Here is an 8754-nt window from a genome sequence, read left to right as displayed (position 1 = left end):
TCTCCTGCAATTCAAACTGGTGTGAGAAGTTGGGGATGAAAATTGCACTCCAGAAATTAAGATTTTGGAGAAAGAAAGGGAGTGGAGTGGGCAGGGTGGAGGAAAGTGCTTTGGAAGTCGGGTACATAGGAATCTACACAATCTGGTGATGGCCAGATGCCTAGGAAATGTAGGTTATGAGAGTTCAGTGGTTGAGAGAGCTTGCCTTCCACCCTGTACCTCAGGATCTTAAGCAATGGAATGCTATGGATCTTGAATTATTGCGTAAAACAGTAGCCTGTGGGTTGCCCAGAGAGACCACACTGAGCCTGTCCCTGCTAGTAGACGTTCTCATTTTCACCTTGGAAGGAACAGTAAAGTTTGTTAAAGCTCTGCCTTTGGCAGGATGAAGCTTGTTATCTGGACTCCATTGCTCTACAATCACCTAGTCCAATTCTTACTTTTTTTTCGTAATAGATAAACTTAGGCCCAAAGAATGACTTACCTAAACTTACATAATTTACATAATTTAAGTATCAGAGCCAGGATTGAAACTTTTGGTCTCAGTTGCCAAATTCAGGGCTCTTTGCACTAGTCTACCGTGTTCCCTTATAAGAAAATATTTCCTTTCTAGCTACTAGCCCAAGTATGTATTCTTTGGTCATGCACCTTGTACCTTGAGGTCTGCTCTATTGAGTGAATTAGATGGAAGCTCTCTCTCTTACCTTGGCAACTTTTACTGCAGAGCCATAACCAGTGGAAAATCCACAGCCAATCAGGCAGACTTTTTCCAGAGGAGCAGATGAATCAATCTTTACAACGGAGATTTCATCACCACTGTGTACTCACTGAAGGAGCTGACGCCAGGAAATGATGAATTGGCTTCCCTCGGCAGGTAAATCTGGTGGTACCATCTTGCAAAGTGCCTTTAGCGGCACTTAGGCTAATCAAGGAAACACACACACACAGATACACACCATGAGACATAGGCATCAACACAAATACAATTCCAGTGCTACCCCAAGGGAAAATAGTAGATACCTACTCATTTTCAGTGCAAAGGTTGCCATTCGGGTGCTTACAAACTTTGCATTTCCTGCACTGTGGAGTAAGAGTGGGATGACTTTGTCACCTATGGGGAGAAGAGAAATTATTGTTAAAATCTAGAATTACAAGATTTTAAATTTGATGTTCATCTTGTCCAAGCCCCATCTTATAGAAGAGCAAAGTGGGTCCCAGTGTTAGGAAACAAAATTATGTCACACTTTTTTTTTTGTTTTTGGTGAGGCAGTTGGTGTTAAGTGATTTGCTCAGGGTCACACAGGTAGTTAAATGTCATGTGTCTGAGGCTGGATTTGAACTGAGGCCCTCCTGACCCCAATGCCAGAGCTTTATCAGCTGTGCCACCTAGCTGCCTCTATATTACACTTTTTGAGGCATGTAAGTTCTGCACCCATTATCTCATTTGATACAACAACCCTATAAAGTATGCTCCCATTTTGGGGAGATGGGGAAATTTAGACTTAGTGAGGCAGAGTGATTTATTTGAAGTTCGTAGCTAGAAAGTTGCAAAAATATGATTTAAACCCAAGTCTTCTGATATCTATCTAGAACTCTTTCTACTGCCTCCCCATATACATAAACAAAGAAAGAATCTCTAGGCAGTAGCACACTACCTTTGACATGAAACATTTCCACATCTCCCAAGCTGCTAGTATCTCTCTGCTTCTGTGTATTTTTGTATATGTTGTGTTCCATGGTAGAATATAAGCCCCTTGGGGACAGGGATTATTTTGCTTTTGTCCTTGTATCCTCACACCTTAATATAGTACCAGGTACATAATAGTTGCTTAATAAATGTTTTTAGATTGATCAGAGGCATACCATGGAAAAGGCACTGGCTCTGGGGTCAGAGGTTCAAATTCTTCCTCAGATATTGCCTATTTGTGTGTCCTTGGACACATTGCTTAACTTCCCTGGTCCTCAGTTTTCTTATCAGTAGAGTTCATTGGCTTAAAAGGATTCTGAGGCCCCATCCAGCTCTGTGTCTCTGATCCTGGGATTGACTGACTGATTGCATTGTCTGCAAGGTAAGACTCATGGGAAATGAATCGTGACTGGTCATTATCATATTAGTCTCTGTGACTGTTCTGTCATGGGCAATTGGTCCAGCAGAGAAGTGCAAAAGTTCAAAATTCCTCCTGTGAATTTCAGCACATGGGTCTTAGGATGGATAGGCCTCTATAATTCTGCCAGGTGTTAGACAGATGTGGTATGTCATGTTGGTTTGGGGCACATGGGAAATGAAAAGTTTTCGGTGCAAGAAAAAGCAAAATGTCTTAGTTTTTCTCGCTGTGTTAATGCTTAGTTGTAATATTATGTCAATACTATGTTTTGTTGGATATCCTTACTCCTTTCTCTCTCTTTCTCTTTGTTATTTATTTATTTTTTTGGTAAGGCAATCAGGGTTAAGTGACTTGCCCAGGGTCACACTAGTAAGTGTCAGGGGCCGGATTTGAACTCAGGTCCTCCTGACTCTAGGACTGGTGTTCTATCCACTGTGCCACCTAGCTGCCCCCCTTACTTCTTTCTCAAGGGAATATTTTTTAAATGCTTGCTTTATATATATTCATTTGCACGTTGTCTCCTCCACTAGTTGTAAGCTCCTTCAGGGCAGAAACTGCATTTTGCCTCTTTTTCTATCCCCAACACTCAGCACAGTGCCTGCCACATAGTAGCCACTTAATATTTCTTGAATTGAATTAATAACTAACATTCATATAGCACTTCAAGTGCTTTACATGGATTACCTTATTGGATTCTCAACAGTCCTGTGCTATAGGTGCTATTATTATCTCTGTTTTATAGATTAGGAAACTGAGTCAGATAGCAGTTAAGTGACTTGCCCAAGATCACACAGCCAGTAAATGTCCAAGGTAGAATTTGAACTCAGGTCTTCCAGACTCCAGACCAAAGAAAAATCGAACATTTTAGAATGTAAGAATTTGAAACGTAGTTAAAATGAGTATTAAGGATTTTTCTGTAGGGTTTCTTTATCTGTCTTTTTTTCTCTGTTCTGCACTACCAAGGACAGTGTTAATTCAAAAAATGTGAATAAGCAGATACATTGTAACTGGCGGTGGCCATAAATGGAGCTTGCAGTTATTTTTAACTTTCATCTTCAAAGAACTTTAACCATGTCCATCCACATTCAGTCATTTCTTTCTCATTCAGAGCATATGCTTGTGGTTGGGGATGATGCAGCCCTCACTGTAAAGCTGGAAGCTGCCTGAGTACCTCGACTGTCTTCCAATTGGAATTTTTGTCCATCAACAACATTATCTTCACTAGCTTGAACTGAAAGTAAGAACCAAAAAAAAACCACTTTAATGTTCCACTGCTGTTTGTGTTTTACCTGGTTTTACAGAAGTCACCTCATCTCCAATGCTTTCCACAATCCCTGCAGCCTCATGCCCCAGGATTACTGGGAGGGGGTAATGCCATGACCCACTTATCACATGGTCATCAGAGCGACAGATTCCTGTTGCCACAATCTGCAAGAGAAGAAGAGGATGATGACACCTTTGAGAGTTTACAGGAACTCCTTGGGACCTATGCATGTCATTCCCACACCTCTTGAGTACTTGTTACTATATACAGTAACAGAACAACTTTGAGTGACTAAGTCATTTTGACTATTACAAATATCCAAATTAAGTACAAGGGACATATAAAGGAAGACACTATTTGGATCCAGAGAAAGAACTGATAAATAGAAGTATGCATAGAATAATTTTACATATACATATATACACACATATATATTTGTGTCCAATGGTAGCCATCTCTAGGGTGTGGAGGGGATGGAAGACAAAATTTACATGATAACTTTATTATATATTCAAAAGCAATATCAAAGTGTGTATTATATATTCAAAAGGAATAGCAAATTGTACACAATAGATTTGCAGTTTCTTGTGCAATCATCTTTTTTAAAAATTCCGTTGTTATGGAAGTGCTTCTTTTTTTTTCACAAATTAAAAATACAATAGGCAGGTAAAAAAAGAAAATGATGATAACAGATTATGGTGACGATGTGGCATTATCCTTGTCATCATTGCCAGTTATCATCATGACTGAGTGATGCTTTGGAAGGATATACTATATTCAGAATCAAAGGACCTGTGTTCAAAACTTGACTCTGCTCCTTGGACAAGTCCTTTTACTTTTGCCATTGTAATTTCCTCAGCTCTAAAATGTCTAGGTTGGACCAGATGCCCCTGAAGCTCCCTTCCATCTTGAAATGTAGAATCCCATGATCATTATTATCACTAGAAACTCTAGGGGTATACTCTACCCTCAGACAAATAACTATGACATCAGCTGGGAATAAGAATGAGTAGAGATGCAGATAAAGTATCAATGAAAATGTGATAAGAGCTTTCAGTGGGAGAGATTCAAAAAGGATTCATGATGTCAGGGGCATCTCAGCTTGACCAGGAAGGAAAAGTCCTTCAATGGGGCAAGTTCAAAGTTCAGAAAGGAGTGCTTTCCAGTAACACACAGTCTACAGAGGCAGGAAAGTGGGGGAGGAGATCATGGAACCACCAGCTGCGCCATGTGCCTAGAATGGAGACATCAAGAAGGTAAGGACTGGGAAATAAATCTGGAAAAGTAGGGTGAGGTCAGACTCTAGAAGGCTTTACCTGATAGACTATTGAGCCTGTATGCATTCAATAGACAAGAGAAAACCACTGTAATTTTTTAAACAAAATCATGTCATGGCAAGATTGGAACTTTAGGTATATATATTCTTTTTTTTTTTTGAGGGGGGGAGAATTTTTTAAAATTAAATTAATACTTAATTTTTTCAATTACTTGTAAAACAATTTTTGACATGTATTAAATTTTTTTTTGAGTTTCATACTGTCTCCCTCTATACCCCTCTGCTCATTGAGAAGCAAACAATTTTGTATAGGTTACACATGTGCAGTCATGCAAAATATATTTACATGTTAAGGAATATTTATTTTTGCATTAACTCTGTGAGGGAGACAGTGAATGCATTCTTTACTTCACCTCACAGATGATGACATCAGTACTCTAAGAAGTGACTTGTTAAGATTGTCATAGCTTGTAAGTGACTTCAGTCCAGTTCTTCTGACTTGTTGGCTACTGTCTGTTTTGCCCTACAGTAGGCAGTATGGTAGAATGGACAGATCATTGGCTCTGACATCAGAAGACCTGGGTTCAAATCTTGCTTCTGATGCTTGCTTTACCTTCCTTGTTACTTTGGGCAAATTATCTAACCTTTCTGGGCCTCAATTTCCTCTTCTGGATATTCTAGATGGCCTCTGAGGCCATTTCCAGCTTTTGACCTATAGCTTATATATCAATAGCTTCTTTTGTAGTAGCACAGAGATTCTCACCAGGCTGTTTTTGGGATGGTGGGTGTGGGAGGAAGGACTCCTGATCAGTTTTCCCACCCCATGTAAGTGCAAAGAATATATAGCTTATCTCTGGGCATTGTTCAACCCCCAGACTTATTCACTATCCATTTCCTTCCCTGAGGTCCAGAGGTATAATGTTTCAGAATTTGCAAATGATCTGTGTTCTTTCCAGAAAAAAAAAATCAAATTTACTGTTAGAACTGCAGCCAATGTTGAACATAGTATCATTCTATAACTTGAGGGTTTCTTTCTTTTCTTTTTTCTTTTTTACCTTAATTCGAACTTCATTGGCCTTGGGTGGGGCAACTTCTACTTCCTCAATGGACAAGGGTTTGTTGAGCTCCCAAAGAACAGCAGCTTTGCATTTAATGGCCTGGAAATGAAACAGAAATGAGGTGAGTGGCTAGTGATCCCCTCTGCTAAATAGTATTATCAACTTCATACACCTGAGAGGCAGTTTGAGTTTGAGATGTCCATGAGACGTAGATGTGAGAAATATCCAGCAAAGGGATGGACATTTGGTTGGAATTCAAGAAGGATATGTGAGCAAGATATGTAGATTTGGGAGTCCTGGCTGCATGCTTGATCACCAAATCCTGGGCAGCCAGGGATGTGCTGCAGCCAGCTCACACTTGCTGATAAATTTTTAGTGTGAGTATTTATACCTCAGAGATCAGCAAAGCTAGTAATAAGGGCTTGCTTTAGTATTTTCTTGATTATCTAGACTAAGAAAATGTTAATAATATAGATTAAGTTAGAAAGTATGGCATGATTTTTGCAGAGTTCAGAAACCCAGTTGTTAAACATTTAGTAGTACAATCTTGACAGGAGCTGATGAGATCTCTCTCTCTGTCTCTCTGTCTCTCTGTCTCTCTCTCTCTCTCTCTCTCTCTCACACACACACACACACACACACACACACACACACACACACAGAGACTGTTATTAACGTTTTTTGTGGATCATCTATACAAAGGGTTATGGGTAGACCAAATATTTCTACCCTGAGGTACTATAGTAAATTGTCTCTCCCACTAGAAAGTTAGTTGTCTCTAGGAAAAAGGATAGTGAAGTCAATACATTTATTAAAGTGCCCACCATGTACTGTGTTAAGCACTAAGAATACAGCATCTTTTGATATTCCAGAGAAGCTAATGGATCCCTTTTGAGAATGATTTTAAATGCATAAAATGAAATACATAGAATTACAAAGAAAACCAATTATATTGACGTATGTTATCAAAATATTTTTTAAAAAAAAACCTCAGAGAGTGAAGGTGAAGAACCTGAGAGAGAAAAAAATAGAGGGAGAGGAGAGAGAAAGGAGGAAAAAGAAAGAACCTTGGGATAAACACACACATAGAAGATCGACTTGGATAGATGACTCCTTGATCCAATCCTGCCCCGGATATATCTGGAGTATATCTCTAGACAACTATGGCTGATTTTGTAATTCTCAGGTCAGGAAAGTCTTTGATCAAGATATTAATTTTACATTAGACAGTAATCTTGGAGGGCCTCTTGTGTGTGTATTTACATTAACTTTAAAGTTTTAGCAAAACAAAATCAGATGATTTCATTGGAGGCATTGCAGTACAATAATCTCTAAATTATGACTCTAATACTTAGCACGAAGTCAGTGGTAATCTAAAGTAGCAGAAATTTCAGTATTGAGTCTTCCAATGTTAATCAAGCCAAGTCATGTAACATTTACAAAGCCTCAGTGTTCTCATGTGTAAAATGGGCATAGCAATAACTAGAACCTTCTTCAAAGGTTTTTGTAAAGATCACAAGATGAAGATGTAAAGGGCTTCTATCAAAATGCCATTACTTATTAAATCATTCCAATCATTCCATATTACAAAATTGCTATTTGCTATTACATATTAAATCATTAAATTATTAATTACTTTACTATTAATAATATTAAATTAGTATTTAATATTATTATTGTCATTATGTTATAATATATTTATTATTGTTATTAATCATTCCTATTATTAAATGACTTATACCTAAAAAATAATTAACATTATGTTTACTACTGTTTAAATACATGTTATCAATAAATTTAATTATTATTACTAAATTATTAGTATTACTATGTACTATTCTTCTTAAATCCTTACTATTACTAATACTGTTATTAAAGTGTTATTTACTACTATTATTATTAAATCATTCCTTTCATTAAATTATTAATTACTATTACTATTACTAAATCATTATTATTACTGCTTACTATTATTACTATTAAACCATTACTGTTATTTAATCTTTAAATGCACTCATGTTCACACATAAAATGCTTTCTCTATATCTATCCTCCACTAAAGTCTTAGGCTGATACTTCATACTGCTGTGAACATGTCCGTGGATGTTGGGGAGCAATGTGAAAAGGAAATAGGTTCTGTCCTTTTCCATCCTCTTTCTTCCTCTTCTCTCCTACCAGAACTAGTGCTCAGGTATAAACACATTTAATCAGTATTTGTGGGCCGATGATGAGGGTCTAGACACTCCAATTTCCACTGCTTTATGTGTCTTAATGATTTGATGCTAGGTGTTAGAACAGTAAGCCATATATAATGCAGTCCTCCCAGTTCCACTAATGAAATAATGTCTCTGATTCCAATCCCTTGTTTTCTTTAAGACATGAACACAGTGATGGAGGAGATAAGATGAATTATGTTCTTCTAATGTAAAGTAAGCTTCTTCATGAAAAGACTTCACTGAGTTCAGACTTAGCCCATCTGGTTTGGAGTTAGCTCCTTACATCCTGTGCCTTTCTTTTAGACATTGAAGGAGACAGATGTGAATGACTAGATACACAGGCCAGACATAATTGGAAAAAAAATACTATAGTGGTACTTCAGAATTTTCTCTCAGGAAAGAAATCATACTTTGCTGATAATTATGTTAAAGGGTATCTTATTCATAGATTCAAACAATAACAGTGTATCTACCTCTTTAGGAATTATACTTAATAAGGGTATTAGTAATGGTAAGTAAAGTTTCTGCTTACTTTTCCTGCTGTGGCCATTCTGTGGTCACGGTTTTCCCTTTGCTGTGCAGGTCAATGGACTGTGCCTGAATTTCTTCTGACTCCTAGCTGCCTCGTTGAGCAAAGCAGAAAGATCACAGGAAGCTTTGTCTCTACTGTGATTAATATACTGTCTCACAATGACTTTGGGCTTGAACCTCCTCCAAACGGCTGATCTTTCATTCTCCTACCTATGAGGCAATGAAATGCACTAAGACAATATTTGTTTGGTGTGTCACCATTGTATTAGAAAAAATCTCTGTAAATAATCTTTTGTTGCTTTGC

The 8754-nt window shown here is 37.7% G+C and overlaps 1 pseudogene across 1 annotated transcript; it reads right to left on the bottom strand.

Annotated features, from left to right (window-relative positions):
• Positions 1-665: 665 nt before the first annotated feature.
• On the bottom strand, positions 666-8537 carry LOC110204693 (alcohol dehydrogenase E chain-like; annotated as a pseudogene). Its single transcript, XR_013483759.1, has 5 exons — positions 8452-8537; positions 5701-5802; positions 3395-3533; positions 1025-1111; positions 666-922 (listed from the first exon to the last, which is right to left on the bottom strand). The product of XR_013483759.1 is annotated as an alcohol dehydrogenase E chain-like (transcript).
• Between the last annotated feature and the right edge of the window lie 217 nt (positions 8538-8754).

The sequence above is a fragment of the Phascolarctos cinereus genome, unplaced genomic scaffold (assembly GCF_003287225.1).
Source record: "Phascolarctos cinereus isolate Bilbo 61053 unplaced genomic scaffold, phaCin_HiC Scaffold_900;HRSCAF=1555, whole genome shotgun sequence".
Lineage (NCBI taxonomy): Eukaryota > Metazoa > Chordata > Mammalia > Diprotodontia > Phascolarctidae > Phascolarctos > Phascolarctos cinereus.
Note: the sequence above shows the minus strand (reverse complement) of the source record. Positions and strands in the feature narration are given on the sequence as shown.